At 39.1% G+C, this 18,485-nt stretch overlaps 1 protein-coding gene across 1 annotated transcript in view; it reads right to left on the bottom strand.

Moving 5' to 3' along the window:
• Positions 1–14,839, bottom strand: part of tp53i11b (tumor protein p53 inducible protein 11b) — a 32,766-nt gene extending 17,927 nt beyond the window's left edge. Inside the window, exons 1-2 of the mRNA XM_018666432.1 lie at positions 14,683–14,839; positions 10,193–10,306 (exon numbers count right to left, since the gene is read on the bottom strand). The gene's annotated coding sequence lies outside the window, so the exon portion shown is untranslated. The remainder of the gene's footprint in view (positions 1–10,192; positions 10,307–14,682) is intronic.
• Between the last annotated feature and the right edge of the window lie 3,646 nt (positions 14,840–18,485).

Here is an 18,485-nt window from a genome sequence, read left to right as displayed (position 1 = left end):
TGGCCTGCGTGATCGCACATTTGACACATTCAGTTGAGCATGACGTCAGTACAGCTCAGTTGAGGGTGGACACTGTTAGTAAAGATGGGCACATTATATTGTGTATGTGGAGAGATTGATCGTGTAGATGTATCAAGTTAGCCAAGGATGCCGAAACTCTGATGTCTTCAAATCAACTAAAGTAATGGTTTCCCTGCTCGACAGATGCTGGCTCTGATGAAGTGGAAATTACAAATGAGGTTCAGTTGCGGCAAAAGGGCAGAGAAAACAGATGAACACAGAAAGCAGTGCTTGTGACAGCTAGCGATAAACAAAAGACAATGGAGAAGGCAGTGAATTCCTATCTTGAGTTAGGACAGGCCACTGATACATACCCTGGAAACTGTACTCTATACAACACAGAGAAGATCTGTACATGCAGGCAGTCTGAGGAGAACTGTTCCTCAGTTACTATCAAAGGATTATTGTGCCGAGTCGAACAGATTAATACTGTTAAATCATCGGGGGACAGTTAACACGGAATGAACTAGTCCTAATGATTCCTGGGATTTGGAGTTTCCCTGCCTAATATTCACTTATTACATCACACTGAACCAAGGGAACTCACCCTTTTGTTGGATGACTTGCTCCAACGTGATTATGTAAGTGAGTTGCTGGAGTGGTTACTGAAGATCCTTAGGGAGTCACATTTACATACAGAGTCAAGTATACCAGTAGTCACTGTTACTGTAATGTAATCTAACCACTACATCTGCAAGATTTTTAACTGTGGAAATCTGTTGAAAAAATAGCCTCGAATTACTGATATTACAACCAAATGCTGTGAGATATCAAGCAAGACGATGGATCTCTGAACAACAATTCCATGCACTGTCTTATGGTCTCAGCTGTAAGGATTGTGGATAATGACAGAGTTCACAGTACAGCAGCCCAGCTGGGTCTCTGTTGACTCCCTGCCGGTCCCTCACTCTAGTGAAGGCAGTCCTCCATCCCTTCCCCTTGCATTATTATAACTCCTTCATAAATCAAGCACAAGGAGGAAAATAGAAGACTGGAATATGCAGTTAAACAATGTTGTGTTTACTTTTGCATTTACTAAACTTGTATATGTACCAGTCCAGGCCTGACTATGAGATGCCAAATAAAAATATAAAAAGCAAAACAAATTACACAAGCTATCAGACATTACTTGACTGTAAAACTTGCTAGCCTTGTAACATTAGGGCTACAAACAGCTCATACTGCAAAACTCTCCAGTACTGGGCTCCCTTCTGTAAGAGCAGCAGAAGCCAGTACATGCTACATTCAAAGAGAAGTGTCTAAAATATTAAAATAATAATAATAATATGTCTAAAATGAATATAATACCTCCACCACTTCTCAAAATGTAATTTCCAGAAAAAAAATGTGTTTTTTCTGCTCATTTATGTGCATATAAATGGTCTGTTAGCTACATGGGTAAAAACTGTCACAGCCCCAAAAAACAAACCACAGCGAATGACTGCAGTATGACTTGACACTGCTTTGTACACCTCATTTGTGAGGCACAAACACAATGTATAAATTAACGGTGTGTCAGAAGGACAGGTGGTTTATTTTTACCATCTGTTGAATAGTGCTCATGTGGGGAATGGGACTGGGGGGGGGGGGGGGGGGGGGGGCTGTAGTAGTAACATTACTGCCAGTGATCATTTGGTGTTTCTATCTCTGGGGCCATCTTGACACAACAGGCTCACTGTGAAGCTGACTCAGAAGCTACAAAGACATGGTGAGGTAAAGCAGGGCTGACACTTAGTGCACACGCGCAGCTGGGAGGTGAATGGTCTCCTCCAAGGAGCAAAAGCCATCAGAGCTCAGCAGGGATCCAGCACACAAGAGATGAGAATGAGGTCCCGCCTTTGAACGTACACTTCGACAAAGCCAGCACAAAGCTTCAAAGCTCTGTCTCCTCTGCACTGCTGTCAACCACTAATTATTACTACTTATATATAATTATTATTTGTAACGTTACACAGTGACTAACAGGGTTATTGTTGATTTGCTCATCTCTGCAATGGCATATTATTGCACTGTCACTATGATTTTAAGATATGTGATTATCATAATTGCACAGAGGGGTAGGTTAAAAAAGAAGATGTTCTGTTTCATTATTGTAATGAAACATCAACTAAAGCTGCAAAACTGTCACAGAGAAGACAAAAATTGTGTCAAAGCTGAAGAACAGCTCTGAACTTTTAATTATTAAACTCCAGATACACTTAGCTACCAGGTTATTTGATACACCTAGCTATAACAAATGCAGTCTAATACAACAGTCCATTGTATTATGTTCAGTTTGTTTTAGAGAGGCACAGATTCAATTTTTTGGATAATTTTGGAGGATGTAGATTGTGGTGTTTTTGAACTTTATTGCATCATACAGAGATAAGTTTCTGTCATTTCTTCACTGTTGTAAATGGGGTGGAAAAAATAACGAAAAAAAAAAAAAATTCAAAATGGCACAATACAATTCATCAGCATCACAAACTGCAGCCTCTAGACTTACAATACAGTTGGGTCAACACCGCTCTTAAACAGTATAAACTCAACAAAACTGAAGACCATCACCCTTTTACAGGTAGGATTTAAAGCAGAACTGTGGTATTAGACCAGCAATTGTACAGTGTTACATATCACTGCAAGGTTAAAACAGAGGAAAAAAGGTATCAGTGGTGTAGTGGAGTCACAGGTAGCTTGAAATACCAGATGTCAAATGATTGTTGTCCAGGGTAGCTATTACCCAAGCTAATTAAGTGATCTAATGAGGCAGGCTTTAATGATACACAAGGAATGGTTATTAGAGGATAAAACTCTGCACACCCAATTATTTTCCCCTCGAGACTGCTGGCATATTGTGGGAGATTTTTAACATTTCAAAGGTAACCATAGACCCTTCACCATACAGAGCACAATCTCATTGAAAAGGGGTTGTGTTGCTGCACTGTGGATTAAGGGGAGTTGCATTTAGATCAAACTTAAGTGCTAGAATGTTGTACTTTTTCACTTGTGGGTAACAATTAGACTTATTAACTTGCATACACTTAAAATATACATAGCAACAAACACAGTGGAGCCTTTAAAGGTGTTGTTAATTTTGTTTGGGAGAACAACAGAATCGTTATGGTTATGGGGATGTGTTGTATCTAAAAGTGCATCTTGGAGCTGTGAGAAGTATGAGTAGCTGTATAATAAGTAGATTGCAATAGGTAATGAGCAGTAATGGTGATATTTTGAAATCACAGCAGTGATTATACACTGGAGTTTATAAATGGTGGTATCTGTGCTCTGTTATTATTGTCTTGTTCCTGCAGAGAGGAGAAAAAAAAATCAAAAACGGGCACTTTCAGTTGTATCATACTTGACAAGATAATTTTGTTGTGTAGTTCCCTAGGGCTAGTAAGGTTAGAAACAGGTTCAAAATGTCAGTTTATAGCCAACAATCATTGGGAGGTCTTATAATACTATCAATTCTATTTGGCAGGTTGAGTTTCGGACAGACAACCCACTGTGGGCTGTAGATTGAAAAATTATTTTCCTCCAGTTTTGTGGAATGAGGAAGAGAAACACACTGTGAAGAAAGGACTGTACATAAATCCTGGGGCTACAGAGGTGTAGGTTAGTTTGAGAGATTAAATAAAGAAGTGCACACTGGTCTGGATGTCTGACCCTAAAATCTGGACCTTATGGTATGATGTGTGTTGATACTACACATCAATACACAGAACAGGAAATGCAGGCAAAACCATATTGGTGCTTCTCTCATATAACACTGCCATCTCTCTAACTTTCCTGTTTACATTCTTCTGCCTCTCTGATCTAGTTGACCATTCTGCTGAAGAACCAAAAAGGGAATATGATAATCTGCAATTACTGAAAGTAGCATAGACATGTTTGTGTGTTCCTAGGGAAGCCCATGAAGCCTGGGACATTTACTTTCTTTCCATGCCAGTGAGTAAGAGTTAAAGCAACTGAAACAGCTTTCTGCCTACCCACCTTCTGGGGCCCTGAGACAGTGACAGCAATAGCATAGAAATACTGTCTCTCACTGATTTTTGAAGTCATACCACACTTAACATGTGAAGATATTTCCATATGTGCTACCAAGGACAGCTGCCTCTGATTGTAGATATGCTGTCATCAGTACAAATCAATTAAGCAGTCAGTCAGCATTAGTTTCACAATAAATATAACAAGGTTCATTGTGTAGAGGTTTGATCCCAGAGGTGCCACAATAGGACTATTTCAAGCCTTCGACTTGGACCCTCCTTGCTCAGTTTGCTGAAGCGCTACCTGGTTGCTAGGCAGCCCCGAAGACGAAATGACGGAGAGTGCTCATTTGAGGGCTCAATCTGCGTCACTCCTTGCATGGAATTAAGTGCTTAGTAAAGGTCAAAAAGAGATCCTTAAAATATCCAACATGTTACTATTTATTTTGGCATTACATATATGTTTGCATTTTTATCCTTTGATATCTCACTTCTTCCCATGAACATGTGTAAGAGAGCTTGTCTTATAATCCTGTGCTCATCATTCCAGGCACGACCATGGTAATGGATGCACACACACGTAGGTTGCTTCACACAGTAATGAACACACTTCTATTGCCTATAAAGTTCAAATGAGCCACCAAGGGGAAACAGCCAATAATGTCAATATTAGTATGTAGAGGTGCAGGTCAGCTTCAAAGTACTAGGCTAGAAGCACACTAGACCAAGCACAACAACTTCCATTTTGCTGACATTCCTTTTGCCAGATGGCAAGTGTGAAAAATTATCTTGTTTTACAGCTCCCCCTGCAAGAGCAATGAAGAAAATATCAAACAAAAATGGGACAGCAGTTACCCTGGATGCACTACCTCTCTGAGAGTTTACGAGCAACTAAAGGTAGTAATGACTTTGGCTGGGTCAAGTAAATCATTCATTATACAGTTTGTTCTCAGCTTTAATGTCCACTGTGCAAAGAACCATGGTTGGTTCAATGAATGAATTCTGCAAAACTGAAACATTGCTGCCTTTTTTCTCTGATACTTCATCAGTGTTTCTTGTTGCCATCCTCATGCTTGCTTGACTGACTCAGGACTGGCAGATAGTAAAGACACCTGATCATGACCAGAGCTAGGTATCAACTGAAAGGTATTGATATTCAGTAACTCCGTTTTTTTTTTGTTGCATGCCTTAGTTTAGGGAATCTAAACATGTTACATCATAACATTAAATCATCAACATAAACATGTTATTCATTTTTTCTTTGTTTATTAAAATGGTGCCCTGTGGCACTTTCTTGTAAACAAACAAAAGTCATGTTAAAACAGAGTTTTACACACCAAAATGTATTGAGTGCATCCTTGAGGTATTTCTACCCATTATCTCATAACTGTCACAATAGACAATCAAATGTATTAACTTTGCAGTTGTAAAGTTTTATTTCATAGCAGTAACAAGTGCTGTGCTTTGCTAAGAGGCCTTCAAACTCATAGATTTACTACTAAAACCAGTCTTCCTGGATCCTGTTTAGTTGTCTCACTACTGCTTGAAATAACACAACAGTGTTGTTTTGTCTGAATACCCATTAAGAATCTGACAAAGAAAATGATACTTGATACTTTTCAATACTACAAACAACATGGTTGGTGCTCAAGCATTGAAGTTCAATACCCAGCCCTAATTATGACTTTTGCTGCTGTAGGCCAGGGTTACAAAAGTCTTCTTTCTATTCTCCCTAGACAGCCCTTGTCTCCAAGCTACCCCTCTGTCCAAAACAAAGACATCTCATTTCAACATTTCATCAGACTGTCACTGTGTCTGTGTTACCCTGCTCTGACGCAATGACAGAAACACTTGAATCGATTCCCCTCGATCAGCAAGCAGAGCACCTTCCCCAAACAGTGCAATACACACAGCTGCATCCATACCAACACAGGCACATACAATTCTTGTTACTATTCAGACTCTGCAATTGGTTTGTCCATCTCTCTCCCAAACGGCAGACAGAGTGCAAATAATAAAAGTTCTCTGTGACAGAAAATCAATACTTTGAAATATTGCATGTTATAACCTTGCTAAAACCTCAACCTTCCTCCCCGCTGTCTGCGGAAAATACAAAACAAAGTACTTCTGACAGCATGTCATTCAACACAAATTTGTTCTCATTACAGGGATAACAGCAGTTATATAGTCTTAGTTTGATGGTACACAGCAATGAATTGTGCAAAATAATCAGGTGACAGAGGATTTCAATCATTATCTTTGAGAAATCATTACATCTCTTGGAAATGTTATGTCCTTGTTCAGAACTGTAACTTGGCCGATAGCTTGCCAGGAGTGGTAGACACAGCCTACTTTACAAGTAGGCAGACAGACCTAAATGAGCCTCTGTTTGTGAAGGCTACTGGTTTCGCCTGGACCAAAGCTTGCAGCAATTTTTTTGTTCCAAACAGCCCTAACTCTTAAATAACTCCCTATTTAGGCATGTTTGTGTGTGTGTGTATGCATGTGTGCAAAGCCTTTGAAGAAGGGAAATCACCATTTTGCCCTAAACACATTCAAGCCATATAAGACTGCAAGAAACAGCTCAGACAGCCTGTTACTTAAATTGAGGGCAGACTTTGTTCTGGGTAGTCTCTGTGAAAGTCTGAAGCTAATTAGATCGCTTTTCACTTTCACAGTGGAAAACGTAAAGCTAACTGTTGTTGAATAACGTGCTTGTGTTCATATACGTGATGTTTGTTTTGAATATGCAAAACTTTCCAACTTCCATCCAGAAGAAGGTTCTCCATAACAGGGGCATTTCTGGCAATTTTGTCACAGTCTATATTGTTTACTTATCATCAGACACGTCAAAGCCGCCTCTTGGTAAATGTGAATACACCCACGCAGCTTGCTAATCAGGTTTTTACTGAGCACCACAAATGCCATGAGGGCTCAGCTGAGTTTACACAGAAACAAATGAGGAAATCAATCCCTGCACAGGATGGCTGATGTTCAGGCACGATGAGGTAGATATCTAATCAGGAAAAAGGTTGCATTTGTCTCCTGGCCTTATTAGCTTCAGTTTATTGCCTTGTAAAGATTCTGGTTGTGACTGAATGATTTTAATCCATTTAGAAGAAAATTAAACTTTTCAATAGCAGGAGGCTGCTCACTTCTCCGCCTCATTAGTGTCAAATATTTTAGCAGAACCAACAATCATCCAAACAAAATATCAACAAATAAAAACAAAACACTAGTAAGACTGAGCAATATAGTTGAGAAAATTACTGTATTAATAAAACATTTTTACATACATTATATATTTACTACATCATGGAAAATTAGGGTTAGGGTTAGGGCAATTCCAAAAGTTTCTTAAGACAGAGTTTCCCCTCAGGGAATTGATTAGTAGAGGTGGTGAGCAGACACGAGCCTGGTGTCTGATCTGCACAGCATAGGGGTGTGTGTATGTCTGTCTGTCTGTGTGTTTTCCACACATTAGCACCTTATTGTGACCAATTGGACCTTATGTGTCCACTCAGCCCAGTTTTTAAAAATGTAGGTTTACTTTAGGTTTACTTTTTTCCTGCTTTGATTAATTACAGCAATTGTATATCACCTGCTCAGCTTTGGGAAACACTGTAAAGTACTTAAGAGCATTTGTTTGACAAGGTGGTATTCAATTTCTTCAATATAATGGATGCAGTTTTAAAAGTAGAAAAACAAGCAACATAATTAAGTTAATATGTCTGGGGTTACAGTGTGGCATTATTGTATGAAATGGTATTCAAATTGTATTTTACTCAGTGGGGCTTATGAGTCAACAAGCATTACAACTGCATGATGTTTGTACCATAGAATGCAATCTTAACAAAGCCAGTCAAATAGAGCCTCTGTGTTACAGCTGCTTGAGCTCTAGAATTGAGGAAAGGGAGTTCAGGGTCAAACTGTTACCAGAGGTGTCCTATTAGCGCAGAAGGCGGATTTTTCCAAGCAGCGTCAAGCAAAAGTGTTCGTGCGGTACATGATTTGGTTGGCTTCCAGGCTGAATTATATTTTACCTTGGGTTTCAATCATTTTACACAACAGGGGGCTAAGTTATTAGCATACATTAGCATACATTTGCATTCAATATGCTTCATCCTTCAAGAAGTGTGATTTATTACTACTTCATTTGTCCTATAATAGAGTACATTGTGGGAGTCTGAAAACTTCAAAAATAAATTCATATCATAAAATCTAATATACTTCAATCAACATGAATATAGTGCAAATATATGGGCATCCAGTGCCTGCAGGTGGTCATGAATGTACAGACTGTACAGAGTGTGATGGAAGTATAGTTGACATTTAGTATTGGAACCACCAGTATGTGTCACTCTTCACAGCATGCCAGGCGTGAAACGGTATAAAACAGGAGCCCCTGTTGTTGAGTTAACGTGCCTGAATTCTGTTAATTACATACAGAACAGCACACACAGTCAATACATACATATTATATAGTTTTTAAAATGCTATTTAGCTAAACAACTCCCTGTAAATGATAGACAGGTCAGATATTGTTTCAGCAGCCTAGGGATGAAGAGTGCTGTCTGCTGTCTGTAAAAATTTTAGACTTTTGAGTTGCATAAAAACAAAAAATATATTAGAAACCTGCAAACTCTTCCATAGTACTAGACTGGGCACCACTGGTTTAGAGAGAGCCCTAATGACCAGTGTGGCCAGTTATACTGATACTATAATTTCTCTATAAACTCTGATTGTATAATGATGGCAGGCGTACAGAGCTCAGATGAAAACTATTTGAGAACTGCGTCACAGGAATGAGATTCCCATCCTTATCTAAACCATCTCAACAGGAAAAATTACTCAAAAAGGTCAGCCAAGTTGAACCAGGGGCGTATATCTACTCTGCTGACAAACCCAGATGCTGCTCAATGTGTTGACCTTTATTCAACTATATTAGACAATTCATGCAAACTTCTGGTTGTGTTTTATGTCTGATTCTTTGGTAATCCATAATATCTTTTTTTGTTATTTTAATGTGGTGACAGATATTCATTTGTGTTAGGTATATTATTATATATTATATAAGAGACAAATAGTCTATTGATCAATTAGAGCGAGAATTAATCAGAAAAAGTTTGATGTAGTTATGTTACAGTGAGTAGTTATTTTTTAAGAAACAAAGACAAAAATCTTCTGTCTTCAGCTTGTCACTATTGAATATTTACCTTTTTTCTTAACTCTGATAGTAAATTGATTATATTTGGGCTTTGTGCTTTTAATCAGTCAAATTAAGCAGTTGGAATAAATAAACTTGGGCTCTGGAAAAATGGTTTAAGATATTTTCCCAGTATTTTCAGTATTTCCAGCATTAAAATGATTGTTAGCGGCAGGTATATGATATTACATAAAAAATCAAATTTTCATCAAAATATAAAAAGACCTTGGCTAAACACATCAGCATTATTATTTAAATAAAATGTGAAGCTCTAAAGGTATTGACTGCTTTGATGGTATGCCTCATTTTTCTACTTCTATAGTACTTTTCTATTCTAATCATAGGGAAACTACTTTAGAGAAGCAACTTCTGGATGAACCGGGATGTTAAGTGATCCATAATGTACTTAACTAGCACCAGTTGTCAGTTCAGTGGGATCCAAATGTTCAGTGATGAGCTGCTGCTGAGCTCAAACATCTAAATGTGATCGGTAATTAAATCAAAAAGGACAGAACGACTGTAGGACAAAAATTCTTAACATTTAGCAACGGAGACATTTCCATTTCTTACATCATTGTGTAAGAACTGAGTCCTTCCAGTAAAAGGTTACCAAGGGGTCAGCTAACCAGATATATAATGCTAGTGTTGAAAATGTTAGATGTGATATGGGGGTGCTGCTGAGGAGAAGTGAAAGGTGACTTTGTCCAAATGGCGAAGGGGAAATGTGAAACCATTTACAAAAAAACGTTCCATGCATGCACTCACAAGCAGCCAAAACAATCACAATGCTCTACTGTGAGAGTGAATACATACACACGCCAAACAACCAGTCTCCACAGCATAGCTCATTGAACAGCTGACCAGGACAGCCTGGTATATTCCTTATTTCGGGTGACTGCAGGCCTTTTACCACTGACATGCATACACGTCAGTGAAGTGAAACAAAAAAACTTTCACTTACTGAATTCAAGTATGAGGAGATCACACCGTGTTCTGTTCCTCAAATGAAGAAGACGATGTTCCTGCTGCCACTACTCCTTTTTCAAAATGTGCTGTGGAGTCCCTTGAAGTTCTCCTGTTAATTGAAAAATACAGCAGTTATTTTAAAATGAGAAACACCAACTGACAGTCTGGAGTATCTTCAGCCTCATAAAAGCCAAAGAAATCTGTTATGATAAAACAAAAGAAGATGCAAGCAAGTCAAACTAAAGATAGCCACACATTGTATAACATTACAATATGAAGTAAAGGGATTATGAGAGATGCTGAACCCAGAATGAGATTTTGTTGAGTTTATGCTGACAGCTGGAGCTGTCTGGGGGAAATGGCTAGCCAAATATACACAGAAATTGCCCACAGAGTTATGCCACCACTCAACAATGGAATTGCTTTTCTGTCTTCCCCAGATATATGTAATCAATGAGTTGAGCAGCCTTTCACTGCCATAAAAAGGCAAAGTCTGACATATGGTCTTGGCTTCTCTAATCTTGACCACTGGAAATAAACAGAGGCACATCTGCTGGAGGGTCATTATTAAAGCCTATAGCTAACCCACTGTCACACCGTACCATAGGAAATTAAAAGCAAAGATGCCAGGAAGAAAGTCATTCTCAGTGGCAGAACAATATTGCTGGTACACAGTAGTCCCTAGATACAGACCAGAAGTCAGTACAGAAAGATGAAACTAAATATAGCTTACCACCATTTTGCTCAGGTTAATCATATTTGTTGCTATTTTAAGAATACATCTAAAATGACAAACCAAGACAGCACTCAGAGAAGACACCCACATCAAGTGTTATGCTTGTAAAAAAAAAAAAAAAAAGGAAAAAAAAGAAAAGCACAATCTATCCATTCTCTTATCATCAAAAAAAAAGTAAGTCTTGAGGCATAGATCAACAGCCACAGTTTGTGCTGCTGTGTCTGATCTGACAGGGACAAGTGCCTAAGGCAGTGTAAATACCACCCTCACAAATACAATGGCCTTCAAGTGTACATTTGTAAGCTAAACTATAAATAACTATTAAAATTATAATGCTTACAGTTTGTTGTGTCATCATTAGTGAACTGTGTTGTGACAGAAGTGTTAATTAATCACTGAAGGGTTAAAACAAAAAAAAGGGGGTCACCATCTGCTTTGGCTACCGAACATGCGGCATGCCAAGAGTGCACAAAGGACCTGTGGGACTGCCCAGGGCTGTACACGTTGCTACTGCCTGCCTCGATGCCTCTTCACAAAAAGTACACAGAAATACAAAACCATCTACTAGGGCTGAACAATTCTGGGAAAAGGTCTAATTGCAATTTTTCTGACAGATATTGTGATTTTTGCAATATAATTTTGAAAGCTTCAGTCCAGGATTCACTATATAGATATAAAACATGATGGAGCATTACCATTTAAGAGATAATTGAAATATTAACTGCTCTGTGTACTAATCCAAGAATGAGAATTAAAATATATAAATCCAAAATGTATTTATTCTAACAATAAATGGTATACAAATACACAGAGTGAACCATAGAACAATTCTCACAAAACAAACAGTAGTACTACATTCACTTGCCTTCTTTACATCGGTCATCGATGCTGATACACTGAGGGGGAATGACAGGAGATTGACAGGCACACAGAGAGCCAGTAGAGACAGACACAGCCGAATAAAACTCTACAAGATTTTTCCCAGTAGAAAATACAAAATACAAATACAAACCTAACTTAATGTTAGCTAGTTCATTCTACCATTTTCTCTCATTATCCTCTTCTTTCTCTCTCTCCTCCTTGGCTCAACTGCGTATTTTGCAACTTTATAATATCAGTGGCAAGAATTTTCCTGTGGCCAGGATACGTATAGCAGAAACACTGCAGACAAAGTTGGCATCTTGGTCACAGCTCAGTTATCTCTCTTGCCGGCCTGTTGACACTGTCAGTCGGTTTTAACTCATCATATCACCGCTACGCGACTCACACTGCCTGCATTGCTCTGCCCTCCCTTTTCATCAAGTATCTAACTCCACAGTTGGTTTTGTGGTTTGGTCATTTCAAGACCAGATCTGTCGCCCTATTTCTCCTGCAGTGCTGTGTGTGTGAACTGTGAGGCAGCTAAAAAAAAGTGTGAGGATATGTCCACTGACTCTCTGTTGCATTAGTTCAAATCGCAATTGCTGTTCAATTTCGATAAACTGTTCAACCCTACCATCTACACATGCTACTGTGTAACTCTCCAAGGATCATTTCAGCCTCAGAGCCCAGCTCCACTGGGACCAGTATTAGTCTCAATCAGTCTGGACTGATTCAAAAGTTACAAGGAAAAACATTTTATTTTTCACTAATTTTTGTGGTAATTGTTGCTCTACTTTCACCAATAGTGCCCCACAGTGAATCTGACTGCTTTGTATGGGAAGGCCATAATGTAATGTAATATTTCCATTACTCAAGACAGATATTAAGTACAGTTGTAACACAATGTGGACCATTTCCATGTCACAAAGAGCTGTGCTGTTGTCCTGCATGAGAGCCATTAGTGAGAAAAGGTTGCAACAAAAGCTGAAAGAGTCTGTGAGGGCTGGGCGGAGGTGACAATATCCTGCAGTCAGAAGTGATAGTGGAAAAAGAAAACAGTATAAAAGGTCATCATCAGGCCAGATCCGACCCATTTACCAGAACCACTTCTGCATTTAGACAGTTGAGTGCTACTGTGTTAACAGTGAAAATATCTGATGGATTCAAAAAAGCCACAGTATCTTCGGCAGACATCCACTGATTCTCACTCCGCATCAATTCATTTTCCACCAAGCTGAGAATTTTGTCACCATGAGCAGTGAGAACAGAGGAGGAAGCCCCATTTCATCTCTCCTATTTCCTGGGCCAATTAGATACCCCCCACCCACCCACTCACAGAGCCTGGATGATGCATTGATTCCTGATCACAAGGTGATTAGAAAACAACTGTGCTACTGCTCCCATGGGAATAAGGCTTGAGTCATGAAAAAGGCACACCAAGAACAAATTTTCGCAAGGCTTCATGCTGAGGTGTAAAATCCCTAATTAGTCTCCCCATTTGACGTCATGATATTTCTCATTGTGAAATATTAGGAACACAACAGCCACCGTGTCACATCACTCATGTCACTGGCTTCTGTTTGACTCAAGCCAGCTCCTTGGGTTGGGTTTTGCTGTGTGTTGAAATGCTTGAACAATTACAAATGTGGGCATGTTCATGCACATTTAAGCAGTAGTGTCAGTTTGAAGGAAAAATACAACTATCTTGCTGTCTCCTCTTCCACCTAAATCACTTTTAAAAAATCAGCAGTTGGAGATTGAAAAATAAGTTAAGCTTACCTTTAAGTCATCTAATGAACAATCCTCATGGGGAACAGGACTGAGCTTTCCTTGCAGACTGCTAAACCGCAAGCTAGAGCTCAGTACACAACACCGACCAACAACTTGAGTATTTGTGCTGAGAATGCTGCAGCACTGCTGAACTGAGCTTGGGACAAGTCTTGACATACCGAGCACTACCATGACCTGTTAGGCATTAAGACTCTCACACTGGGTCAAACATGTCTCCCATGTATGACCTGAAGACCTCACTACTTTTGCAGTCAGTCTCATTTGATTATTGCACTTAACATTATTTAAAATTTCACAGCAAATGTATACATTTGAACAAACTTCTTTTTTTGCATAAACATTACAGTACACTCGTTGTGCATGTCTCTCCTCTTTCTTCTGATAAAAACTGGTGGTACAATGGCATTTGTTTCACTAAATATCTTCAGGTGCTGCCCCAACTGGGTTCAAATATCCAGATTTCAGTGTGTTATGGCTCTGACCGCCCCACCAGACTGGTTAATCCACTTTGACTTATTGAGCAACTCTGCCACCTCCTTTGAAAAGATAACATTTATTCAACGTATTTACCCATTTTAAATAAGATAAAATTAATAAAGTAAAAATAAAGTTTAAAAAACAACATTTTATTAGTAACATACAAAAATTTGTGAGATGTGCGGGGTTGACCAAACCCAGCAGGAACAGACTTTCATGTTGAATAATGACAGCACATTTATGGGTAACCAAAATAACTGGTTACTCTCACACGTTAACCCTTGTCTGACAAATAACTTCACAGTCAACGTTGCTGGGTGGGGTGTAGCAGCTCAGCTATTTATACGGTTATGGAGCCAAACGATATTTTAAAAAAATAGACGGGTTCTAATAAAGCGTTTTCCTTGAATATAATTGTTACGAAGCAAAATCACTTAGTTTTTTCTTCAGTGTTGGTTTATCTGACAGAGCTGTCCACCACGCTAGCTCAACTTCTTCTACAGGTTTTCTACTGTTACCCAAAGACGGTGACAGATAACAAAGCATAGCTTGAGGCATCTTAAAGTAAAATTGTAGTCCGTGGGGAAGACAATAGTAAACATATAAGATGCGTAACTTACAGTGAAAGGAAGCGAGTAAAAGAGTGGTGTCCAGAGTTTGCTTCAGAGTGAAACGCTGGTCGTTGTTTCGGTGGCTGAGTGGGCAGAGTAGATAGTGTGGAGGTTCATCGCAGCACTCCGTGCTTTCACAAACCCCGGCGCAAACAACCCAAGAGGGCTGTCGATTACCGTAATAACCTGCGCTCACGAGAAAATGGGCATCTGATTTTCTCTACCGTAATACGTAGACTAGCAGCACACTGTGAATGTGGTCTACAGTGGGGAAAAAAAAATCTTACGGTAACTTTATTGACCTACATTGCTTCTCTGCATAGCACTCAGGTAAGCTGCTGCACAGATTCCGAATTTATGTTCCTGACATGATAAGGCATAAAACAGAATGCATTTCTGTAGATTAAGTAAGTGGTTGTAACTTTGCTGCTTGTATTCCCATATAGAAAAGAAAAAGCAAGCAGAGTCTATTTTGGGGCCCTTGTTAAGTTTCAGATGTGTCTTGGTTGTGAGCAGATTCACGAATGATTTCTTCTCTAAACTTTTCAGATGGACTCACTTCAATAACTATTTGAGACCCACAGAGGTGGAAAAAAAATGCATTTTATAACTTGTAATGCAATATTTCTACATTACTGTATTAGTGCTTTTACTTAAGGATCTGAATACTTCTTCCAACACTGTTGTACAACAAAGACAAATGTCTCAATACAATAATCATAATGTTTCCATTGGCAACATGTTGAGTCTGTCCTCCCTTTGTTTCCACTTGTGTGACTGTCTGTTCCTCTGACCAAACCATCACATACTGTACAGCGACACATCTTTCTTTCTGTATTATTTCTGTTCTGTAACAAAGTATCACCTGACAAGTCAAATACTTTAGCTCAAATAAAAACATTTGTGGAATAAACTGCTCCTGCTGCCTTAGTATTCATCTGGTATTTCATTGTAAAGTCTTTCTTGATATTGCAGAACAATTACACCACGAGAGCCTTCTATTTCCGCTGTTTGTCTCCAGAGTGAAAAGACAGGGTTATTTGTCTTTAATTGCCTTTGTAACAGCATGCTGGAGCTAATAAAACAAGATCTTCAACTTTGAACAGAGGTGCAGAATTAGTGTTGGAGGAAGGATCTCTGAGGATTTGCTGGCAGAAGCAGAATGGAAGGTGTAGGAGGGGAATGGTAAGAAAAAAAATGCAGCATCTCACCTCTCATTTGTAGCTGAACAGTTATATCAGAATTTTATTCCAATAAGGCAATTCACATGACTGATTTGAGTCTTTGGTATTGTTCTTTTGCACATACAGGTAAGTCAAGACAAAAATCAAGACTTTTTCAGACTGTAACTTTTGTTACTGTAAGATTTTGGCCATGCTGAAAAGCACAATGTGAAGAGTCTATCTGAAAAAAGAGGATCTGAGCAGTAAATCACACCAATGTAAATCAAAATTTCTAAGGAAAGGCTCTCTGGAAAAAAAAAAAAAAAAATCACTGACACAAAACAGACTCAACAGGGTCACCAGTGAATAGGTGTGATGTAGATGTAATAATTCCAAGTATTCATTCATGCATAATACAGCTAAATTCAAACATTACCAAGGAAGTCCACTTCCAGTAAGTGTTTAAATTTTTATCTTTAAGCATCTATTTTTACACAACAGTCTTTTTGTTAATTCATCTCAGCAGTGGAGATAACTTATCAAAGGATATTGGAGAACAGTCTATAATCATGTTTCAGTGACATTTTCGCCCACCTGCGCGACACCCACCTGTCAGTGGTTTATCAGGATATTGGATGTTCAAGGGAAACAGTGACGTTTAAGAGGGATGGATGATGGCAGGGTTACTTTGTAAGAGATAGGAAGGGCAGGAGGTTGGGTAGGAAGCTGTGAAAAGTGCAAAGACGTGTGAGCACAAGAGACGTGGTTTGGGTGGAAAGACATGAGGGGCTGAGACAAGAATGTTTTCCCTTTCGTTCTGTTTATTCTAACATTTTTCAGTACATACCATTTTTAGCCTGCAGACAGAGGAACGTGCTCGTGTGCTGTATGTGATGTGAATGATTAACAAGAAAATGTGGGCTCTAAGAAAGGGGCTGGTATGTGGGAGGCATGTGTGCCTGTCAAACAAACAACACACATCTTCCACCCCCAACCTGCAGCGACCAATCAGGTTTTTGTATCACAAAACTCAATTTCTTGCCTCTTGCTCAGTCTTTCTCAAATGAGATTGTCTGGAACAAGGTGTTTGATTATTGTGGATAAAGGGAAGGAGATATCACAGTAAAACCCACCATGCATACTTATTGATTTGCAAAGATGTTAAGTGAGAGGCAATAGGAAAGCACAACAATGCTCAATTATTCTACGAGTTTCTGCTACAGTTTATAATCTGATATTGTCTCAGATAGATCCAGTTCTAATTCATATTTAGCTGCAGCCTAAACAAAAAAAATGTGGGAGAAAATATAAATCTCTTTACTTCAGTGAAACTAAAAAACATTTCCTGTAAGAAAATCAGGGTTCTCAGTCAAGGTTACTCGCTTTCATCACCAACCACACCTGATTTTCATCTTGTTTAATGTTTCCAAAAGAACACAAGTCTTTGACAACAAGGCAAAGACAGAATACAGTATGGATTTATAGTAGCCTCATATCATCAGCTCCTTATACAAAACACCTCAGAGGACCTTGGTGACACCAAGGTCATGTTATCAGCTCAATAACAGACATCCTATCTCTTCAGCTTATCACACTAAACAGCTTTCCAGGCAACAGTCTTAAATTCCCCTTCACATCCCAGGATTCCAGCATGTTTTTAAAGCGTGAAATATTTCTTGCATATCGTAATCACGTGATCTTAAAAATTTATTAGGAGTCCAAAAAAATCTTTTACCTTTAATTCTCCTTTGCCTCAGGACAGTAGGATATGCTGTTTTAAGAGCAAGATTGTGATACTGGTCTCATTTAAGGGGATGGATTATTTAGGCTTGTTGCCAGTGGGCTGAGAAAACTGAAACCAGTCATCACAACAGGAAGACTGTGGGAAATTGACGAGGATGGTGACTTCCTGGAAAAGAGCAAGAATCAGCCAATATTGTCCAAAGCCATTACTGCCAGCTGAAAGGATATGTTGAAGCAGAAACTGTAAAACTAAGAGATGAGAGGTGATGAGAGGAGGATATTGACCCCAGTGGACTGCTTCCTAAATTGAACATTGTCCAGTATAGCTGTGATCCATAAAGCTAACTGTATTGAGTGTACAACTGTCCTTAATGCCTCCCCCTCTGTCACTTGTAAACACAAAGATGGGGATTGGAGAGGTGGAGTGGGGTGGTGGGGGTGGTGGGTCCATGATGAGCAGCAGTCAGCTGTGCCTCTGGTTTGGCTGTTTATTTATCAGTGAGAATCTCCCATGAGGCTCAGCTTTAGGCCAACAGTTGCTCAAAAGGAAGGAGGCAAAGGTCAAGCATTTGTTAGACGCATACTGAAGCTGCGGTCCCGCTCTGAACTCCACTCTGGCTGTATGAAGGCTCATTGACATGGCCTCCACCAGGCTGGACAAGTTCACAACCAGTTAATCATTTCCCTGGCTCATCCTTTACTTTGAGATTAATCATTATTTTCTCTATCCGATCCTGGAGAGAATTAGAGAACCCACTAATCCAATAATAATCAGGACACAAACTGCATTACCTTTCCACTGAATAACTTCCACAAGAAGTGAATGATACAAGAAAACAGGGGAAGAGCATTGTCTCTGGGGTACACAGTACAGGTGTTGTCTGTTAGAAATGCACTTTGGAAATT

This window comes from Lates calcarifer, linkage group LG10 (genome assembly GCF_001640805.2).
Source record: "Lates calcarifer isolate ASB-BC8 linkage group LG10, TLL_Latcal_v3, whole genome shotgun sequence".
Classification (NCBI taxonomy): Eukaryota; Metazoa; Chordata; class Actinopteri; family Centropomidae; genus Lates; species Lates calcarifer.
The sequence above is the reverse complement of the archived record's forward strand: the minus strand, read 5'-3'. Positions and strand labels throughout refer to the sequence as shown.